The sequence below is a fragment of the Panthera onca genome, chromosome X, assembly GCF_046562875.1.
Source record: "Panthera onca isolate mPanOnc1 chromosome X, mPanOnc1 haplotype 2, whole genome shotgun sequence".
Lineage (NCBI taxonomy): Eukaryota > Metazoa > Chordata > Mammalia > Carnivora > Felidae > Panthera > Panthera onca.
In genome coordinates this window covers 39,513,079-39,537,233 of record NC_138357.1, presented here as the reverse complement: position 1 = coordinate 39,537,233, position 24,155 = coordinate 39,513,079, and the positions used below count along the sequence as shown (strand labels likewise).

At 40.7% G+C, this 24,155-nt stretch overlaps 1 protein-coding gene across 4 annotated transcripts in view; it reads right to left on the bottom strand.

Annotated features, from left to right (window-relative positions):
* ACSL4 (acyl-CoA synthetase long chain family member 4) overlaps window positions 1-22,188 on the bottom strand; it is a 99,781-nt gene extending 77,593 nt beyond the window's left edge. For 2 of the 4 annotated variants that reach the window (XR_014136864.1, XM_081793982.1), the window contains exon 1: window positions 21,876-22,188. The gene's annotated coding sequence lies outside the window, so the exon portion shown is untranslated. The remainder of the gene's footprint in view (window positions 1-21,875) is intronic. The other 2 variants (XM_081793983.1, XM_081793984.1) reach the window with 2 other exon arrangements.
* Between the last annotated feature and the right edge of the window lie 1,967 nt (window positions 22,189-24,155).

The following is a 24,155-nucleotide window of genomic DNA, read 5'->3' as shown; positions in this document are numbered from 1 at the left end:
TGATACACAGATGGTTCTGGATTTATAAGGCTTTCATTAAAATACTAAAGACCCAGGGGTGCCTGGGTGGCGCAGTCGGTTAAGAGTCTGACTCTTGATCTCAGCTCGGGTTATGATCTCACAGTTCGTGGATGCAGGCCCCCCATCGGGCTCTGTGCTGATGATGTGGAGCCTGCTTGGGATTCTCTCTCTCTCCCCGTCTCTCTCCCTCTGCCCCTCCCCTGCTCTCTCTCTCAAAATAAATAAACTTAAAAAAATTTATAAAAAAAAAAATACTAGAGACCTAAACAATACTTGAATGCAGTGCTTGTTACTCTAAGTGATTCTCACCAGAAAGTACTCCAGTATAACAATTCAAACTTTCCAAAAATTCATGTAATTTTTTTCCAGAAGTTACATTTTGTTTTTAAAGACAACAAAAGCATGAGTCTTAATAAACAGTATGCACAGAAAGGGTAAGTCATAAACGATAAGCACTCATGGAGCAATAATTTTAGGAGGAAAAAACCTAGCACTTTCCCCTAAAGTTGAGATTGATAAACTACTTGAGGAAGGAAAAAATATATATTTTTAGAAACACAGACTCTTGGAGCTAAAATATGGTCTGTTTTGATGGTTCTCAAAGTATCCAGGGCCACCAACTCCTTGCACTACTAACTGTTGATATTATATACCCACTTTCATTTCACCAGGAATAATTTTTATTTACTAGAACAGCAATGTGTGGAAGTTCCATCAGAGAGAATGCCAATTAAAAATAAAGAAAGTACTCAGTGCTGCCAAATATATACAAAAAGGCACTTTATATACTGTTGACAGAAGCATAAATTGGTACAAGCTTTACAGAAAGCAATTTGGAAATATGCCTCTTACATCATACTCCCAACCTAGTTATTTCACTTTCTACTTCTAGGAATATCCTAAGGAATTAATCAGAGGTGCACACACACAAAAACGTAGACAACACTCATCACTGTTACAAAAAGAACTGAAAAACAAAGAATTGCAAATGCCCAAATGGATGGATATTGGTAAAATAACGATGCATCAATATAATTAAATACTACACACTCATCAAATGCAGCACTGCCAAAGCGTATTTAAGGATATATTCAAGATATATACAGTTTCATTGGCTTAAGAGGAAACTTGAACAATATCAACCTCTTCAAACGGTATGCAGACTACAAGCTGAAATGTTAACCCCACCCCCCACCGACGTTGTAGAATTATCAGTGATTTTTAGTTTTATCCTTATATTTTTCTTACCCTTTCTAAAACTTCTGCAGTGAACATATTAGTGTCATCATTTAATAAATAAGGAGAGAATAGAGCACTAGTCTTTCAATTAATTCTAGTGTGTATCTGTGTTTGTGTGTGTTGGGAAGTGACAATGAATAGGGCCCCTAAGGCATTTGGTGCTACTCAAGTGGGGAAGTGACACTGTAAAAGGATCCAAAAGTTGACTTCAACTGTGCTACCGAAAGATTAGACACTTTTGTTCCTAAACTACCTAGACTCAAAATAAAAGAAACTTCTTTTGCTCATGCAACATAATCAACAAAGCAGAATAAAGTTCCTTTTTTCTTGCTATAACTACAATGTTAAATGTTCCCTAAAGCTAACTGTCCTCGTGGTCCCCTATGCCAAAATGTGACTAACAACCATTGACGACTACTGGCAAGTGAATGCACGATATCAAAAAAGCAGACAATCCTAAGGGGTTCCACACAGAATGAAATACAAGTAACTTCTAAAAAGCCCAGGGTTCCACTCGCTTATCCTATTAAAATAAGCAGGAACTCAAATGCCAGAGGATATTTGCGTAAGATTTAATAGACACCCCGTCATACTTGCCAACTCTTCTGCTCTCATAAAGGAAAAGGGTTTTTGTCTGACCAGCATCAGCCCTTTAAGGGAAATCAAGGCCTTCTCTCCAAAAAGGTATCACAAGCAAAAGGCACCAAGTGGAGATCACCTCGTTGCCTTCCACTCAGGGGCTAAGAAGGATTTTGAAGCAAGGGCACTTCAGAACTGAAGTCTCCATCAGTATCCAGTTGTTTACAGCCTCAACTCTGGGACCAACTTCTCTGAACTTCAGAGTGTATCATCTTACCTAAGACTGTCTTGCTTTAGACATTCCAATCAACTGTGATATCACATTACAAACGCGTACTTGCTTCAAAAAGAAGCAGGCAGAAAAGGCTGAATCATCTCTTTCCCTCAAAGTTTTCATTTCAAAATGTTTCGGGTAACAGTAAAGTATCATTAAGTAATCTCACTTCCTGTAAGGCCCAGACAGCTAGGAGCGTGTCCTGCAATAATCTCGAAAGGGCCTAGCAGCAGAGTCCACAATACTAAACACTATCAAAAGACTACAGCTGATACACATACGATTGCACTGCAATATATAATAATATATCTACTTGAAAATTAATGTTTTTACTGTAAAGTCAAGGGAAAACGATCTGTGGCTGCTGGTTAACTCAACTGGGTTGACCCAGTGCTCCTGAAGCTAAGCCCACAAATTTGATGCTTATGTGAACAGGTTCAAATGATGGTGGTCACACTTGCCAGTCTGCCAGAGTCTGTCCCCTGGTTTACCTGTTGGCCCAGTGTAATTATTGTCAGAATCCTCACCCGTTTTTGGCAAAAACATTCCTAGTGGTGACTCTAGTGATAACTCTAACTCTGGTCCCACAAGAGAACAAGGCAAGAATATATGCTACATCTGCAAAAGCCAACCTTCACTAGTGGAGAGAAATACAGACTCCTGATTAAATCCACTGTCATATAGAAAAGGGCAGGTAAATGAAAGTACCAGCTTTGTGCCATTAAGCATACATATGCGTACACACATGCACAATTCTTTATCCCCAGTGTTTCAACAATGTAAAATTATGACAATCTCAGTTTACATACAATGCAATATTTATAATCCAACTTCTGAAATCTAGATTAAAACCCTAATTGATAGGGGCGCCTAGGTGGCTCAGTCAGTTGGTTTAGCATCCAACTTGGACTCAGGTCATGATCTCATGGTTCGTGAGTTCGAGCCCCACGTTGGGCTCTGTGCTGACAGCTCGGAGCCTGGAGCCTGCTTCAGATTCTGTGTCTCCCTCTCTCTGCCCCTTCCCCGCTCAGTCTCTCTCTCTCTCAAAAATAGACAACATTAAAAAAAAATTTTTAAACCTTAATTGATAAATTCAAACTTAAGTATTCAATTCCTCATCTTACAAAACACATGCTTATATTTTAAGTACATAAAAGGATAAATCACAACCACTATAAGATCTCTCCATTTATAGGTTCTTAATTTATGACTTTTAAAGACTATAGTCCTATTTAAGAAGTTGTGTTTACCCTTTAACTAACTTTAAAAGTCAGAGGAAAGGATATTGCCAAATTAACTGTAGCAATCAAGCAAAAATTCCAGCCTTGCAGGGATACATATTTCATTACTCATTCTTTTTTACAAAAAAAAAAAAACAAGTAATTATAACTTCCCATCAATGATTCTCTGGAAAATACAGGGTAGCAACCTTAGAGCTGCATATCAAATGAAGTACTTGGTTCCCAATCAATGGTAAAAGACCAAAGCAAGCTGGAGAGTTTCTGGGCTAACCCAGATGCTGTAAGCTTAAAGAATTTTTCACATGTTTATAAGTTCTGGCTCTTGGAATAGTCTGCATCTAGTATAACCTCATATTCAGCTTAGTAAGAAAAATTGTATTTCACCTGGCCAATCTGAAAAAAAAGACCACAGATTAACAGGATAAGGTCCTATGCTTCATTGAAGGCTAAAGAAATAGACCATGAAGCTCCAATGTAACACAATGCCCTGCTGAGAGGCAGTCTACCATGGTAGTTAGGAGCCAAAATGCTGGAGCCAAATGGCCTGGGTCCAGCTCCTGGCTGTGCCCCTTTCTAGCGCTGGGTGACCTGGGGCAAGTTGTTTAACCTCTTTACCCCATTTGCCACAATTCTAAAATGGAGGAAGTACTATTACTACCTGTTGTGAGGACTTGTGTGAGGCTCAAATCAAGCTGATCTCACAAGCTCTGGCCATTATAAACTTTAGTTTTTCAAAAGAACCAAGCTTAATCTCTCACCTTGGAGTCTAACACATGCTTTTCCTTCTGCCAAGGACATTCTCTTCTCCCTTTTCCTGGCTTCCTTTAGGTCTTAGTTTAAATAGCACTTTTAAAAAGCCTTCCTTACCTCCCCACGTTGTCAGGTGTCTCTGCTATTTGCTCTGCGGGCACCCATACAGCACAGTACTTAAACTTGTTCAAGTTTCTGTTCCCTTGCTGGGCTGTAAGCTCCTTAAAGGCAGAGGTCATGCCTGTCTTGATCCCCACTATAATCCACAGGACCTAGCACAGTACAGGTGCACTGTAAATGCTTACCAAATAGTTTCTGGATGAACACAGGATGAATTAACAAGTCCTGCTACACAGAAGGGAAACTAAAGAATGACTTCCAAGTTAAATCTTTCACTCTTAGGTAGATGTGTATGCCCTTCAAATCTGACCTATATAAAAGCGCTTCCCCCCATACAACTGAGAAGCTTGAAATTAAACACAAGAAGTGTCATATTCTGACAGAATACACACTTAATGCCCATTTTGGGTAGGAATCAGGACTTCATAAGCAGACCAAATAACAGTCTATTCGGTGTGTTTACTTATTACTTCTTGACTAGTGTTCCAAAGCCTTTATTTAAATAAGGATTATCACTGCAAAGTTATATAGCTAGTATATGAAACCCAGCTAGTATAATGAAACCCAGAAGTGCCATTGGCATAGATTGGGAGAAGAAAAGGAAGGGGAGACCATGAACATGGAAGTGCATAAAAGAAAGGGGAAAGAATGAAAATATTTGATATGTTGGAGGGTGGTAGAGAAACATGAGCCGTTCCTCTATAAGGCACCACTGGGTGGCACCTGTGTCCCTGGCCATCCAATACAGATCTGCAATTAGGAGACCAAGCTGTTGGGCTATCTTGCAGAGAGCTTAGGTTGAATGTTCAGCAGTCAATTTTGAAGGGGGAGTGTGTGAACACTCTTGCCTGACAAAATGTGTCTGCTCACCATTCTAAATGCAGGCATACTCAGTAGAGTTAGAGGACAGGGATTCTCAGATGAATGAGAATGGAGGAGGAGAGCGGGAAGGGATCAGAATAACCTAGAAAGCTTTTTCTTTTTTTTTTTTTTTTTTATTTTGGAGCGAAACAGCATGCACGAGCAGGGGCGAGGGGCAGAGGAGAGAGAATCTTAAGCAGGCTTCATGCTCAGCACAGAGCCCAATGCAGGGCTTGATCCCATGAGCCTGGGATCATGACCTGAGCTGAAATCAAGAGTCGGATGCTCAACCAACTGAGCCACCCAGGTGCCACCTGCCCACCCATTTCTTTTTTTTTTTTTTTAGAAAGCTTTTCCAACTATTAGGCTGACCCATATAAAACGGCCAATAGTCAAAACCTGTTACATTAAAAAAATAGCAGTTTCAAATGATTCAACCTAATACATAGATATTTAGAATCACTCGCTTAATGAGCCATTGTTACTGAGACTAGTGTCCTATTTCTCAGGTTTATGGGCAGGGCATTAAGAACACATGCATAGTTTGGCCTTAAGGCATGAAGAATTAAGCTCAGAAATGGAAACAACAAAATGTCTTAAGGGTAGGGAATAAATTAAACTATGTTAAAAGCATTAGATGAGGAAAAATGTAAACACAAAAAATGCTATATTAAGTGTAAAAAAGCAAATTACAACACAGTTTGTAACTTGTCTCTTAGGGAAATATGAATAGTTTTTTTTTTTTTTGCAGGGGGGGAATGTTCTATAGGGAATATATTCTCTATAGAAAAAAATATGGAAGGATGTGTATTAAAAATATCAGTAGTTGTCTCCTTGTAGGGGGATTACCCATATTTTGTCTTTTTATCTAAACAGGTTTTTTACAATAAACATGTGTAACAATTTCAGATCCTGGAACAGAAAAAAAAAAAAAAAAAGACTGGTAGAAAAACTAGAGAAATCCAAACAAATTGCATAGTTTAGTTATGAGTACTATACCAATGTTACATTAAATGTTAACATTAAGGGGGAGCCAGGTAAAGATATACAGAACCAGTGAACTATGTTTACAAATCTGCTGTAAATCTAAAATTGTTCCAAAATGAAGCACTGTTATTTTTTAAAAATAAGCCATCTAGTAAGATCACATTTGAAAAATCTAAAAGAAAAAATGCATTTGGTTAAGAGATCCTGACATATAAACAAGAATATGTTGTAATAAAACTTCTTTGACAGTAAGTCCCTATGCCCTCTAGCATGACAAGAGAAAGGTGTGAAGATTATTACACCACATGGCCTCTCCTGAATATGATAGTGATGTCACCCTATTGTGCACAGACTCACTGATGCAGGAAACAAATGGTTCAGTCTCTCTTTTCTTTGATTTTATAATCATCATTGCTGAAAACTAACCACCATAATAACATTTCTATTTGAGGAAAGTAATTAAAAATACATATAGCCGGTAACAACCAATTTCCTTTGTAATATTTTTTTTTAATTTTTTTTAACGTTTATTTATTTTTGAGACAGAGAGAGACAGAGCATGAACGGGGGAGGGTCAGAGAGAGAGGGAGACACAGAATCTGAAACAGGCTCCAGGCTCTGAGCGGTCAGCACAGAGCCTGACGTGGGGCTCAAACTCACAGACCGTGAGATCATGACCTGAGCCGAAGTCGGACGCTTAACCGACTGAGCCACCCAGGCGCCCCTGTAATATTTTTCAAAACCTAGTTTCTTAAATCCTGGGTGGTCACAGGTGCATGCACATTCATCTGTTCAAAAACAGATCTGTTCAAACATCTGTTCAAAAAGTATTCCGTGAGCATATACTCATGGAGCTTACTATTCAATAGATAATATTGTAAGTGGACATTATACTAACACTGAGAGCAGACATATAGGTAGAATCGGAAAGGAGGGTCGCCTATGAGGCAACCCTTGACCCTATAATAATGGCCCAACCAGACAATTACATACTTTTTTAAAAGCTAATAATAATAGCTACCCTCTGTCCAGTTATGTACGTATTACTGCTTAGGTATTCATTGGCTTGCCTAAAATGTACTTTTTAAAAACTTCTTTCAAATACTGGGGCAAGGAAAAGTCTGCAAAGCCAAAACATGAAAGCAAGGTTCTGAAAAACAATCAAGGAAAATGCAGAGCTGGAAAACACAAACCAGAAACTGAAACTCCAGATCGATTTCACCTCCAGACGACTTGCCAGCTTTTACAAATGACACTGCCTTTTGGCTACACCACTACTCTGGCAAGCATAAAATTTGGAATAGGCTAGTTCCACTGTGGAACATATCTAACAGAGGTTTTATTACTTGGGAGGTTTCATTACTTAAGAATTTAAAATGCCTCAAAGTAAGGAAATTATGCACAGGATGAGATCTGCAAAAAGCATCTCAAAAACAGATTTAAAGGGGCACCTGGGTGGCTCAGGTGGTGAAGCATCCGACTTCAGGTCATGATCTCACAGTTTGTAAGTTTGAGCCCCGCGTCAGGCTCAGTGCCGCGACAGCTCAGAGCCTGGAGCCTGCTTGGGATTCTGTGTCTCCCTCGCTCTCTGCCCTCCCCCACTCGCGCTCCGTCTCTCTGTGTCTCTCAAAAATAAACATTTTTTAAAAAATTAAATAAAACAGATTTAAAGAGAAGCAGCAGAGCACTAAAAACTCCCAAGGAGAGCAGGAGTCTTTCTATCTCCGTGAAACACTACTGCTTAAGGAGGGGTACTAAGTGTCATATAAAGGTCAGCTAAGAAACTTGCTACAAGGTTAACAGTGCTGATATTTCCTACTAACAGGTACTGCCATTTATCCCTGAAGCATTTAACTTGTGCTGCATCTGCAATGTAATGTGCCTATAAGACACCCTGTTGCAATTACTTCTGAAACACTTAATCTAAAATATGTCATCATTTTTTAATGTTTATTTTTGAGAGAGAGAGAGACAGAGAGACGGAGCATGAGTGGGGGAGGGGCAGAGAGAGAGGGAGACAGAATCTGAAGCAGGCGCCAGGCTCTGAACTGTCAGCCCAGAGTCCAATGCGGGGCTTGAGCTTACAAACCACGAGATCATGACCTGAGCCAAAGTTGGACGCTTAACCGACTGAGACACCCAGGTGCCCCGCTTTTTTTTGTTTTGTTTTGATGTTTAAAATATATCAGCTTTAAACTAGGTTATAATTCAACCCTCCTTTAAGCATCTGTAACCAATCTGAGCAGCAGTAAACCATAAGAAGGCAGTTTGCTTTTGTATGTACATGGGCCAATCTGCTGCTTACTCTTCCTCAAAAGCAAAACCAAGGTCAACCCAGAGGAAGGTCTGAAAGCAATAGCTGTCTGTTACTATACATCTTCGGGTCTGATACTTATGTGACAGTGGCTTACAGGCCAGATTTTTAAAGAATAAGAAAAGGGATTAGCCAAGCACTTCCAACACCTCTATCTTAGGGTTTCCAGGGTTGCCGTGCCTGTAAGTAGAAGAGGAAGGCAATGAGGTTCAGTGCCTGGTGCCAAGCCCAGGCAACATCCTGCTCTTTCAACAGCGATGGGGCAGTGCCGGTAAAAGCAGGAAAAAAAAAAATTTTTTTTAAGGTCTAGCAATAGCAGAACGTGGCCCCAGACCTGGCCAAGTACCAAATTCAACACAAATTCTAAAAGTTCAGAACATCATTCCACAGAACAATTTTATGCAACCCAAATATGTAACTATGCCACTCTGAAATGTCACTGATTTTCTTTCACACAGGAGGGAGAAGTCAGCAGCAGAGGCAGCAACAAATCTTAAGAACTGATTTTGCATCCTAAACAAAGTCTGAATCACTCTCCCCAAAGCAGAAGAAACTTTTTCTCATGATTTCATCACAAAATGTTGTAACATCTAGAGGAGAATGGACACAGAAAATTACCTTAGTGGTACATTAGAAAAGAAGAAATCAAGTCCAGGTTGAGAAACAGTTCTTTCAGCCAAAATTAGCTGCTTCTAAAGGAATCGCTTGCGTTTGGCTGACAGATGGTAACTAGACATTGTGGTGATCATTTTGCAGTGTATACAAATGTCAAATCACTATGTTGTACACCTGAAACTAATACAATATTGTGTGCAACTGTAAGAATAACAAAATAAAGGATATATCTTTGATTACCTACTCAATAAAACAATAATCACACCTTTGAAAAAAGACAAGACTTTTGTCTCAATTGTGCAGATTTCCACTGGAGACTGTGGTATCACCAAAATAAACACAGCAGGGCTTCTCAATATACTCTTAGCTTAAAGAACCCTATAGGCTACAACTTGTTTTTAAAATATGTCTTTAGAGGGAGCGCCTGGGTGATTTAGTCGGTTAAGCATCCAACTTCGCCTCAGGTCATGATCTCACGGTTCGTGGGTTCAAGCCCCACATCCAGCTCTGTGCTGACAGCTCAGAGCCTGAAGCCTGCTTCAGATTCTGTGTCTCCCCCTCTCTTTGCCCCTGCCCTGCTCACACTGTCTCTCAAAAAATGAATAAATGTTAAAATATATATATTAAAATATGTCTTTAGGGGCGTCTGGGTGGCTCAGTTGGTTAAGCATCTGACTTTGGCTCAGATCATGACCTCACAGTTCATGGGTTCGAGCCCCAGGTCAGGCTCTCTGCTGACAGCTCAGAGCCTGGAGCCTGCTTCGGATTGCATGTCTCCCTCTCTCTCTGCCCCTCCCCTGCTTGCTCGCTCTCTCTCTCCCAACAATAAATGTTAATTTAAAAAATTTAAAAAATAAAATAAAATAAAAAATGTCTTTGCAGCACCAACTGAAGTTGAGATCCCTGATTTTCAAACCTTAAGGTACACTCTGGGTATAGATCATATATTCACTGCCTCCTCCCACTCCTTTGGCAATGTCCTAGTATAGCATCCACCTCCTCTTTCCTGCCTGCGGTGCCCTAAGTGACAGGTCCCTTCACTCAAAGGCGGGGAGGCAGATGGCCAATCTTCCCCAGTTGAGGACAACTAGAAACAAGATTGTACATAAGCACTTTCTCCCTAAGAGGTTTAAAAAACTGCCATCTTCAGGGTTAGGGGCTTGTTGAGAAAAAGATCAGCTGTCTGAAAGTTGTGTTAGTGTTAGGGACAGCTCTCCCATTTCACCAAATGTTATCATTGCAAGCATAGGCCAATCACTCTACACAAACATTTCATGTAACCAAAGAACAAGGACATAAATGCAGGCTACCATAGAGATGAGAAAGGGAGTGGGTGACTATCTGGGCACTGGTATGTCTTCTTCCAAGGGCCAGGGTGCCATGGTTATGGCAGTCCCCAGGGTGAGCCCAACGCTTATGGTTATGGCAGTCTCTAGGGTGAGCTCACTGAGCTAGGATTCGAGACAGCCAGCAGGGCTGTGTCGTTTTAAGCCCACTGAATAATCTGTATTCCTGGGGTCAAGAATCATCCCTCATTCACTTCTACCCACCCAGTCCCCAAAGAAATGCTGTGAAAGTGAGGTGGGGGAATTCTATTTCAAAACAGAAATTAAAAAAACGAGGCAGAGGTTTCATGAAGATTTCCATTTTGCAGCTGTCTCTTCTAAAACTACCTTAAAGGAAGGCGCCTGGGTGGCTCAGTTGGTTAAGTGTCTGACTCCTGATTTCAGCTAGTCATGATCTCATGGTTCTGGAGTTCGAGCCCCGCATTGTCAGGCTCCACGCTGTTAGTCTTGGGTGTGTGTGTCTCTCTCTCCCTCCCTCCCTCCCTCTCTCAAAACAAACAAACTTAAAAATAAAACTCCTTTAAGGGATACCACTTGTAAAGAATAAATTATTTGGGGGATATTTCCTAAAGAAAGCTACTGCCCTGCAAACATTTTAATACTCAACAATCTCTTGGTGGTCAAGAGAATATTAAAATTAATTAATTTATATACATATATAAATACATATATAAATTAAAAATCTGCTTCCACATAAAAATCCCAGGCTCTATACTTGGCACTAAAAACAAACTCTAGGAATACAAAAATTTCTGGGGGAAAATTTAGAGTTGTACAACATCCTTATGAGTTCAATCATTTTTCTTAAAAATGTGTAATGTAACTGTATTTGAATGGATATGCCAATGCTTATACTTCTATTTGGGGAAATAAACACCACATAGCTTCCCATCTGCGGCTTGCTATAATTCACCAACAGTGAGCCTGAACCCTGCACCTTTTCTAATTTCCATAAAACTACTTGCTTCACAGAAATTCTAATGGACTCCTGGTAAGCAACTGCCTGGGCACCAAGGGAATCCCAAATATTTTCCCAAAGACTTTAAAACATCTTAGACCAACCCTGCAATTGACCAAATGCTGAAGGTTTCTGTGGCTCCAGGTATGAGAATACTGATTTCCCTGGTCTGCTTTTCTCTTTTCTGCTCTACTTGTCTGAAACACATTCAGCTAGTTCTGCCCAGTTTGACCCCTTGGTCCAGTTGTGATTTTTCAACTCTTCTTTTAAGCTACTTCTCAACTTAGTTATCTTCAGTGGTCATGTGGAACATAGAATCTTTTACTTGGATTCACCCCATGAGATATTGGTGAGGGTCCTGTCTTCTCTTCTGTGTTCAAAGCCACAACTGAATTTTAAGCTCGTTGACCAAGTTGCTGTTTCCTGTGTGAGGGAAGTTTGCAGTTTTCAGTTCATTTGAGAAGCAGAAACAACTAACATATTCCGGGCATAGTGATGATCACCATCTCAACAGTAAGAGCTCTGCTCGTTTCTCCAGATTTTCTTTTATGACTCATCACTCAGGTACCCCAAGGGGAGTGGTCCTTCAAAACCCTGTCATTACTTTTTTATAGCATTAAAATACGTTAACCACATATTAAAGGTAATAAACAGAATACCTAAGAGAAAACAGTAATGTTTCCAACACCCTCTGTAATAGCCGAATCTTGCAAGCTCCCCTCTCGTTAATCAAGTAATACAGAATGTCTATCCTGACTCCTGTGTAAAATCTGCTACCCTGACAACCCCGATGACAGAAAAAATCCTGGTAATGCAAAATCAGTTTCCAAAAAGCCAAGATGCGCAGCTTTCAAGAACAGTGACGCTGTTCCGATCGCCATAACAAAAACACGAGCAGGTATGCCGTTGGTCTTGACATTCATGCTATTGTCTATGGGGTAAACTCTTCTTCTGGTACTCTACTGCATTCATTAAAAATGGCTAAAGTTATCAAAAAGTATTCAGTGTAATGTAAACTAAGGTATTTCCACCTCTAAATCCACAGCACAAACCCGGAAGAGGTTATAAAGGAACCTTCGATGGATGTGCTTAATAAGTGCTTCAGGAGGACATGAGAGAGAATACATGACATATTTGCCCAAATCAAACTTGATCCTCCAACACAGTTCTCATAATATTCAATTTTATATACCACAGACTGAGATGCCACAAAGATTCATGCTGCTACAGATAACCTAGACTTTCTTCACTTTTATAGGTTGTAAAAGAATACAAGTATGCCCACACCTTTGCCAAAAATTAGAGCAGCTGGGTGTTCTCTGAGTCAAAGCAACTGTTCAAGCTCAATTTTAAAATCCTTATTAAAACCAAACTCCACCGAAGAGAGATTGCTAATGACATTTTGATATATCACACACTTACACATCATTACTAGTAACTACAATTTAAAGAACATGTTCATGGTTAAATTCAAAACAGAACTGAACTGGTTCAACATCGAGAATTTGAGTGTTTTTTAATGTTTATTTACTTTTGAGAGAGAGAGAGAGAGAGAAAGACAGAGCGTGAGTGGGAGAGGGGCAGAGGGAGGGAGACACCGAATCCGAGGCAGGCTCCAGGCTCCAAGCTGTCAGCACAGAGCCTGATGCAGGGCTCGAACTCATGAACAGTGAGATCATGACCTGAGCCGAAGTTAGACGCTTAACTGATTGAGCCACCCAGGTGCCCCAACATTGAGAATTTTAAAATTCCTTGGTTATTTGTTTTTTAAAAAATTTTTAATGTTTATTTTTAAGAGAGAGAGACAGAGTGTGAACAGGGGAGAGGCATAGAGGGTGACACAGAATCCAAAGTAGTCTCCAGATTCTGAGCTATCAGCACAGAGCCTGACGCAGGGCTCAAACTCAAAAACTGAGATCATGACCTGAGCTGAAGTTGGACACTTAACTGACTGAGCCACCCAGGTGCCCCTTGGTTATTTGTTTTTAATTTTTTTAATGTTTATTTATTTTTGAGAGAGAAAGAGAGAGGGAGACAGAGAGTGAGCGGGGGAGGGGCAGAGAGAGGGAGACACAGAATCTGAAGCAGGCTCCAGGCTCTGAGCTTCCAGCATAGAACCTGACGCGGGGCTCAAACCCACAAACCATGAGATCATGACCTAAGCCAAAGTTGAACGCTTAACCGATTGAGCCACCCAGGCGCTCCAAAATTCCTTGGTTATTTACTTATGGTGACCACGGCTTTTTTTTTTTTTTTTTTTGGTAAGATTATAGTTTGCCCTAGAAACCAGTTATTTTAACTGGAACACTATTTACATGGCAGTGTTTTTCTTTTCCCAACAAAATGTCTTTTTCACTTATTCATAACTACCAATCATGAAAGATGCTCACACAATAATGCCAAGTTGAAGAAAGCAAATTACAAATTGGTATATACAGCAAGAACCCATTCTTGTATAAAGACATGGTTGCACATGACCATACACATGTGCATGTGTGTGTGCAAGTGCCCATACATGTGTGTACACAGTTTTGTGTGCACAAGCATATATACCCAAAAGTTGATAATAGATCTCTCTCTGGGTATGGAATTACAGTGATTTTATTCTTTACGCTTACACTTTCAGTGCAGAAAGTTAGAAAATACAAATAGTACTTTAACAAAGAAAGAAGTTACCCTAAAAAAAAAAAAAAAAAAAAAAAAAAAAAAAACCTCTGTGCTCACTAAACACAGGGCACTACATTTCTAGTACAGTGTCATCGTATAATGCATAATAATGGGATCATAAGTATCCTCCAGTGTGTAAATGTTCCATACTATTATCTGTATAATTACTATCAAAATAGTAATCACAAAGTTAGAAATTCACTAGAGAATTGTACAGGGTGAAAAATAAACATATCCCTTATACTGCCTTTCGTTAGCAACACTGCCTTTTCCCCCAGAGGTAACTACTCATGGTATGTATCAATCAGACCTTTTTGTATTATCCATACACATAAGGAAGGTTCTGTTTGCTTTTAGAAAAGTGGAATCACGGTATATGAAGGGTGCAGACTCCCTCCTTCCCCTCCCTCCTTTAACAACGTACTTTGGAACTCCTGTGTCAGTCAAACATAGGTTTGAAGGGGTTTCTTTCCTTCAAACACCCTATGGTATTCCATAGAACAGCACATTATTTAAATCATTCCTCTATTGACAGATATTCAGGTTGCCGTTAAGTTTTCACTGTTATGACCAGTTTCAGTGAAACCTTATACATATCTAGTTTCCTAACAGTATTGCTGCATCAAAATATACCGTACATTTTTTAAAAAATATATGTACATTTTAAAATGAGAGGATTTGGGTATTTTTTTTATCAAGAAGCCATACAATTTGTACTCTAAGTAACAGTGTATGACAGTTCCCATGTCTTTGCTAAAAGTGGATATTATATTTAGTTTTGCCAATGTATTTGGTGAAAAGTGGTTTTCATTTCCTTAATTACTAGAGGGAATTTGAGCATCCTTTTTCTTATTCATCATTTTTATTTCTTATTCTCAGAAATGCCACTTCATAACCCTCTGCTACTTTCTCTAATGTGTGCCTTTTTCTTATTGACTTGTAGGAGCTCTTTATATACAATGGATATTACATAGTAAAAGTCTTTTTCATAATAGGTGAAAGATTTATGTGATCTGAAGAGAAGAAAACAGAGTATATAGCAGAATCCTTTTAATCTAATGTTAATTAGTTAACCGAAACAGTTGATTAGTTAATCGAAAGTGTCAATTAAAACAAACAATCATAAAAATATGCACATGACAAACATTTCATCTTCATTAGTAGTAAATGTACACCCATCAAACTTTTTTTAAAAATTTTTTCTATGTTTATTTACATTTTGAGAGAGAGAGCACAAGCTGGGGACAGCAGAGTGAGAGGGAGACATAAAATCTGAAGCAGGCTCTAGGCTCTGAGCTGTCAGCACAGAGCCCGATGCAGGGCTCAAACTCACAAGCTGTGAAATCACGACCTGAGCCGAAGTCAGACGCTCAACCAACTGAGCCATCCAGGAGCCCCCAACTCATCAAACTTTTGATACAGGGCCAGGAGGCCAAGAGGCCAAGAGGTTTTTTTTCTTTAACTCCAGGCCCACTGATTGTGAACATTTTTAAACTGAATTCTTAGAAAATGTAGAACTTCAAAGAATTTAAAAGACACTTACAAAGCACAATGAGTGAAGAAACACTTAGATTTTATAATTTTTTTTTATATAAATCTTTTATCTAATCTTACCCACACTTAACTGAATGGTAGTAACTTGCTTTCATCAAGTCTCCAAAACACTGGATTTGTTTTGTTATAATGACTTGAATGTAACTATCACCCAACTTCAACAATTATCCACATGTGCTGACTTTTCTTTCCTTTACCACTGGATGCACTCCATACTTCCACCCCATCCCCCCAGACATCATATCATTTCATCTGTGAATTTTCACAGGTTAAGTATCAATAGCATCTGTTCTAATGGTAGGTCCTCAAGCATACTGGCACACTAGAGACAAACTTACTAAATCCCAAGTGTTCAGTGCAGTGTATTTTACAAAGGAAATGAAGAGCATCATGTAATGTGGTAGGTCAGTTAAGAAGTCAATTAAAGCTTCTATCGCGTATGTAAATGGTATTCTCCCCTAGTCTGTCTCTTGCATTTTAACTTTGTTACAGTTGTCTTATGCTTTCCAGAAAAGCATTAAATATACAGTTAAAATTTTAAACTACACCCTTAATTTCTTTCTGTATATGATGTGAGGTAGGGATCCATTTCTTTCCAAATATACGGCCAACTGTCCTAACTCAATTTCCATTTTCGACATCACCCACAGGGCGTTTAAAAAAAACAAAACTAAAGTGTCAATTTCTAACAGACAAAAGAAAGCTATGCAAACAAAACAGTAAACCAACAGTCTAAGTTGAGCTTGATAAGATCAAACTCCTATGTATTTAAAGGTTTGGGAGCCAGAGCAACAGCACTGCTGTACCAGGCTCTGTCATTACCACTCTGGCTTACAGTTAGGATCGCCAAAGGACATCACAAAAGGGATGGACATCTCTCTGAATCTCACGGGTTGCCCTACCTGAAAATTTACATCACAACGAAATAGCCCACTTAACAAGAACAACAAAATCAACTTTCCCAACCCTCTATCCGTTCCTTAATGCTACTCCTGGACCCAAAAGCCTTGTAGACATAGGAAAGAAAATGAATACACTCTTCTGAACCACAATTTCCCATAGAAGTGTAACTAAAAAGTACTAAAAGACAAGGTGAAGTTTGTTAAATTTCCTTTATAACTCAGGGATGTGATAATTTAGAAGGCTGTTTTATCTCTGGGCAAACTTTTTCTGGAAAGGACCAGAGAGTAAATAGGCTTTCAGAGCCATACATTCTCTGTTTTGACTCTGATGTTGCATTTTGAATGCAGCCAGACAATACATAAATGAATGGATGTGAATGTGTTCCAACATAAGTTCATTTATAAAAATAGGGTAGGATTTGGACACCAGCACTGTTTTGCCAGCCTTTGCCTTATACCAATGATTGACCTTTATCAAGTAGGAATCCACTACCCTAGCTGTCTACTCTTCTGAGCAAATATGGTGACACTGAAGAGACAAGTAATAATTTCAGTACCACCTTACAGAAATGAATACTCTCAAAATTAATCACTAGCCTTTTCCTGTAACTTCTTCTCATAATTTGAGCACATCCATTTTTCAAAGTATCAAATTGTAAGTCACCTTAAAGCTAATGCTTATTTTTAAACAAAACGAACACTAAGTGGCTACTATACAAGGAAAGCAACAGTCTAGACATACACATTCAAAAGTCTGGTATTCATTATTCTGAGAATCAATAGTGAGTATAAAAAGCCTCTTAAGTATATGGTCATGATTTGTGACCTCACTACTGAGAACATAGAAGTGAACTTTTAAAGTATGTTTAAATGAGAGCCCAAATTTGTTCTTTGGATCACTTAACAGAAACCTTGATTTAAAAACCATACATACTCTTTTACCCAGTTTTAATTTAGAAAGTGAAACCAAAAATCGCCTTGGCACATCAGCATCTCTTTAATTTTAAAAGATTAATTTTAACACTTCACAGCCTGGTTGAGGCAGAAATTATATTTTCAAGGCACAAAAGATGGCAGCCATTTTAATATGGCAAGAGCATGTGTGAGTATGTATTCACACTCGAAGCCATCAAGGCAACTTATTCAAAGAATGCATTTGAGCTCCAGGATTGCTGAAAAGGAAAACTGTTTACACTGCTTACAGAAATACTGAGTGTCATGCAGACCAGCAAGGAATAAAATTAAGGGACAAAGGCACACCAGACCCCTGGACACCCAAGGCCCCATCCACAAAAGGAAAAATTGATAAACTGGACCTCATCAAAATGAAAGGCTTTTGTTCTTTGAAACTCCCTGTGAAGAAGATGAAAGACAAGCTATATAGACTGGGAGAACATATTTGCAAGCCACGTACCTAACAAAGGACTAGTATTTAGAATATATAAAGAACTTTCAGAACTCAACAGTAAAACCAAAAACAAAACAAAAAAATAAATAAATAATAAATCCAACTAGAAAATGAACAAAATATGTGAACATACATTTCACCAAAGAGGATACAGAGATGGCAACTCAGCACATGAAAAGATGTCCAACGTCATTAGCTATTTGGGAAATGCAAATTAAAACTATGACAAGATATCACTAGACAGCAATCACAATGGCTAAAATATAAACTAGTAACCACAGCAGCTGGCAAGGATGAAAAGCATTCATTCATACGTTGCTGGTGGTAATGTAAAGTGCCACTCTGGAAAACAATTTGGTAGTTGCTTTTAAAATGAAACATACAGGTGTCCGGGTGGCTCAGTTGGTTAAGTGTCCAACTCTTGATTGGCTCAACTCATGATCTCATGGTAGTGGGATCGAACCCTGTGTCAGGTTCTGTGCTTGGCATGGAGCCTGCTTGGGATTCTCTCTCTCCCTCTCCCTTTCCTCCTCTCCTGCTCATGCTTGTGCGTGCTCTCTCTCTCTAAATATAAATAAAAATAAACAAATAAATAAAATGAAACATGCAATGACCTTACAACCAGCAACTGCACTCTTGGGCATGTATCCCAAAGAAATGAAAACTTACGTTCACACAAAAAGCAGGACACAATTGTTCACAGAAGCTTTATTTATGATAGGTTAAAAAGGAAAAAATAAAAATAAAAAACCATGAACCAACCAGATGTCCTTCAACTGGTGAATGGTGAAACTGGGGCACATCTACACCATGGAATAGGACTCAGCAATGAAAAGGAACTGGATACTAGAGTCCCTACCGGAATCTCCAGGGAATTACTCTGAGTGGGGAAAAAAGCCCATCTCAGAAAGTTACATACTGTCTGATTCCATTTATATACCATTCTTGAAATGACAAAATTATAGGCATGGAAAACAGATTTGTGGCTGCTTGGGGCCAGCGAGGGAGGGGGACTGCTGTGGCTATAAAAGGGCAACACCAGGCATCCTTGTGGTGATGGAACTGTTCTGTATCTTTACTGTGGAGGTGGTTACATGAATTAACCCATGCGATAACATTGCACAAAACTAAATACACACACCCAAATGACTGCATGTAAAACCGGTGACCTCTGATTCAGGTGGATGAATTGTATCTATTTCTTTTTTTTTTTTTTGTAATTTTTTAATGTTTATTTATTTTGAGAGAGAGAGAGTGAGCAGGGGAGGGACAGAGAGAAAGGGAGACACAGAATCCGAAGTGGGCTCCAGGCTCCGAGCTATTAGCAGAGAGCCTGACGCGGGCTTGAACCTACCAACGGTGAGACCATGACCTGAGCCAAAGTCGGACACTTAACTGACTGAGCCACCCAGGCACCCAGAATTGTATCTATTTCAATTTCTTTGTCATGATATTATACTACAGTCCTGCAGATGTTACCACTGGGGAAAATTAGAAAAAGGGTATTATTTCTTACAACTGCATGGGAATCTACAGCTACCTCAAAATGACCAGTTAAAAGACAAAGAAAGAAAAAGAATATATAAGGCCAGCCAGTGATAGGAGCGGAAAAATAAAGCTTTTATTTTTGCTAACATCTCAGGAATTGAAAGTCAAGGAAGGGGGGAGGGAAGGAACGCCAAGAAGAGAATCTATAATACAATCATCTCCTAGTCCACTATGGGGGTTTAAGTTTCCCCAGGATTTTGTTTATGTCCCTGATTTGAATGTTCTTGTTGTTAATAAATATAAACTGTATATACATCTATCTCTTCACAGCCCCACCACAACCACCCCAGGCTATAAACTCACGAAGAGGGTTTTCTTAACCATCATATCCTGGTGGCCTGGCACCAAAACCAGGGACAGCTGAAGGAATGAGATAAGTTCAATGAGTGATAAATGAATGAATGAGATGCCAGCATATTCTTTAAAGTTCCTAGTCAATTACAGTTACAAGGCGGTATGTATATATTCACTTTCAAATTTCTGAAAGACATGAATGTTTTTTAAAGTGTTCTATGCACGTTTCACTTGCAAGCAGAAGTTAACAACACCCAACTTTTGTAAAATGCCTCCCAATTTATAGACTTCCACATATACTCATTTGATAAGATAGGTTATGAATTATGCACACATAAATTGGAGCAAGCATATGCAGATGTTTGAGAAAAACATTCTCAACAACTGTTATAACTAAGGATTTAGGCCACAATGTTAGTGCTGTTTACATCATATAATCATATATCTATCAGTATAAGAACAAAGAATTCAAATTGGGAGACTTATGGCTCACTCTGCCAACCATCAAGAGGCTTTTACAGATGCAAAAACCAAGAGAGGTTAGGTGACTTGTTCAAGGTTATACAATTGGCTAGGGCTGGATTCAGAGCCTCTCCAGAGTCCCAATTCATTTCTCCTCTTAAATTGAATTGGGCAAGACTCTCTTATCTCCACCCATCCCACACCTACCCAAAACACAAACAAAAATGTTAATCTGAATCATTAATTTTCTAATAGGGTTTTTAGGGGAAAAGCTTTTAATTGTTGCAGTGCACCTTCCCATGGATGTTTAAGTGTCAAATTCCTTCTAGTATCAGAACAATATGGTACTTTATTCTATGGTGCGAGTATACTAACGGTGTAATGTTTCATCCTCCACCCAAAGAAAGGGTGGAGAGGGTGTTAACTCCAACAGGAGTCTTACATGTCTCACACATTAGTAGCTTCAATCGAAAAAGAGAGCTATTTTATAATTCAAGAGGCCTTATGCTATAAAAAGCTTGACTGATATCCTCATTGACAGTCCTGTAATTGAATCTTCCATTGCATGCTGCCTTAGGTATCAAGAACAGTTAAAAGTATTAGAGGCAGAATAAAAGAAAAACTAAAGTGACGAGCAACTACCAGGAAACGGGACTTTAATTAGGTTAAATCTCTGTTACGCAGCAACATGTAACTAAGCATGAATTTAGAGGTCCTAGAATCAAAACACTAGAGGAACCTTATTTGTGCTCTAGTTCAACATCCTCATTTTTGCAGATGTAGAAACTGAGGCATTGATTAAGGACTTAACCAGTAAAGCAGCCCACTTACTTATTCAGCAACTCACCGTCGTTTCTTGGAGCCATGGCTGATTTTTTTTTAAGGTGAGAGACTATAGCAAAATTAATTTCAAGAGGGTGGGGAAATGCCTTTCAAGGAGGAGATGCTGGAGTGCGGAGAAAATATGACGTCCTTTTTAAAATATGTAACCCCTTGATGGGGGTTAGGCAATGAATCATATTCTCCTCGATTTTTCTATGTGCTACAGACATCAGCCGCAATTCTTTCTGTAGGGTCCTCAAATGAGAGGAAGAGGAAGTGAATGAAGCTGATGCTAAATATAAGGCATTCATGAGGACAGGGATGTAGACAGAACGGGGGGCGGGGGGTGAAGAGCACGCTTCTGCTAGAATTCAGCCGTTTTCTAACGCACCTAAAGATACGGAAGCCAGGAAGAGCTGGGAAGGCAGGGCATCCCTCAAATCCGAAGGGCGGATGCTGCTAGGACCAGAGGGACCACAGAGCACTCGGAGACAGAGCGACCCCGAAGGGACAAGATGGAGTTGAGGTCTAGGGGCGCCCTAAAGGTCGTCTGGAGGTCTGGCAAGCACTTGATGTGCTCCTTCGCAAAGGGTAAAGGCAACGCACAGTAAGCCCGGTCGGGAAGATGCTTCTGGCCCTCGGGGGATGGAGGACGGTGGGTGGCAGGAAGAGAAGGAGGCAGGGCTCTCGAGGACCCTGGACTTCGGAGGAGAAGACACAGAGACCCCCGGGAATCTTCCCAGCACCGGGAGGGAGGCGGGCGGGTAGATCGGCCGGGCTCCCAAAGAAAGAGAGCCCATTCCGGGAACTGGGACGTCCTCTCCACCTCCGCGGGGCTCAGGTGCGGGACGGCGGCGCCGCCGGAGCTGGGGCCCCTACCGCGACAAGGGTCAACAGCCGGGGCTATACTTACCGGAGACGCGGTCCACACGGCGTCTTCGCAGCCGGCCCGCGCCTGGCACCCGGAAAGCCCGCGGAAAAACCGCGTGCCCGCTAGCGCTGGGGCGAGGAGAGGCGCGCCACGGAGGCCGGAGAAAAAGCCGCAGCGGCCCGCGCGCACCCGGACGGCCGGCGGAGGTGGGACGAGGCGCGGCGCGGCGCGGCGCGAGCCCGGAAAAGACGCGCCCGGAGGGGCGGGCGGAGCGGGGGCGCGCGGTGGTGTGGCTGAGCCGGCCGAATCGCGGGCGGCCGACGTCTCGGCCCACCCACGCTCCCGCCTCCGCTCGCCCCGGACGTCAGCCGAGGAGGCGGGGCGAGAGGGCTTCCCGAGGCGAGGGAGGGCGCTGCGGGCGAGCCGAGTCGACTAACGGCTCCTCGCTGGCTCGCCGCAGCCTCTCGCTCTGGCTTCCGAGTCGCCGGGAGGGCGGGCCGGCTGGCCGCGTTATCAAGTGTGCTTTCGGAAGGGCCTGGAGCCTATCCGATTTCAGCGAGGTCTGGGACGCGCCCATCGCCCGCACCTGTGCTGGCTTCCTAGGACTCACCCCCAGGATGAAAGTTCCCCTCGGGTCATCTTCCAGCTGCCCTTTACAGATACTCATCTTTGGACCTAGCCTCTCTTTCTTCTGAGGGAGATCCTATTCTTTGATTAAAGGCATACTGCTCCTCCAAGCCTGAGCCAATGTCCTCGTTCCTTTCACCTCGCCTCTCACTGCGTTAAGACCCCAGCTCCCTCTCGCTTATGAAATACCAAAAGAATGGGGAGGAGGGGGGGTTCACTTTATGTCTTTCCTTCCCACCGTGGTGTAATGGCAAAAGAGCCGACAGCTGATAAGGGTCACCGCGGCATTTTGACATTTTACTGGCCATGATCGTAGCTCATGAGCCAGTCCTACAAAGACCGTTCCCAAGAGATTCAAGAAATTGCTGTTAAAAATAGAATGCTGGTGAACTGCCTCAAGACTGCAAAAGGGACAGACCATAATTGTAAATGAGCCATGACAAACTGCAAGAATATATCACCAGAAGAAGTAAAAAGCACCAATATTCTTCCAAGCTCCCTGATGCATAATGGAGGACTAACTTCCTATTCCTGCTAGCAATGGACATTTCATTTCACTTGCTATTTCCCATCTTCCCATAGAATTACTTGTCACCCTACAGGCTAGAGTCATTGTTAACTTTACCATGCATCCAGATCATCTTGGGTGCTTGTTAAACTATGGGTGCCTATAGCTACAACCTCCGGATACTCTGTTTAGGATCTGAGGGGGACTGAGAAATTTTATTTTTTAATAAGCATCCCAGGTCACACCATGGTGGTTGGAGGCCAACATACTTATTCTGAACTGGGATTACTCAATTTCCAACAGGCCCGCCCACTTACATTTAATATGCCTACAAATATTACTAAGGCAATCATGAACTTCCTTTTTCGAGATTGACCTAGAGAGTTCTGGACTTCAAACGAATTTCTCACGTTTATTTTATGAGATCTTGTTGCTATAACAGAAATAAGTAATAATTTGCCAGCTATATAATTCACTGGGTGTCTGCAGTATACAGAGCCCTGTCATCCATAGCAGGGTTAACACAAATGAAATATAAGGAATGATCATCCCTGCCCTCAACAAATTTAGTGTCTAGTCATGAAATTAAAACACAGACACAGGACAGACCCAGTATAGCACGTAAGTCAATCTGTTGGACCAAGAAGAAAAAGAACTTACAATTAAAGAATACTTTGGTCCATTTCCTTCACTACCTATCATTTAGCTCAGACCTCTTCAACTAGGTAATCTCCTCTGAACACTGAGTCCTCAGTTTACTGAAGTTCCTCCAGCGTTACAAGGTAAAAAGGAAACCCTAAAGCTATCAGGTTTTGTTGGTATGTATGAATTTGTATACATACATACCTGTGCATATGCATGTGTGTATATATGGATATAGATATATTTATCAGACCAAGAAACTACTTGAATGTTTCAAGATCTTTATCACTTAGGTTATTCATTAATACAGACAGTCCTGGCTACCTTTATCACATACCAGATCTCCCCTTCTACGGTTAACCACACCCAGGATGAAGCCGGAAGAAGAGCTACAACTCCAAAAAGGAAATCAAGTGTATCCATACTATTTCTAGCTTTCCTTTCTCACTCCTTCAAGGTCCAGACAAAACCTTGTTTAATTTCTTGTCATCGGAAACCCTCAAGCGTTCCTACCCAGGAACAAAACATTCCTCCCCCCACCCCCC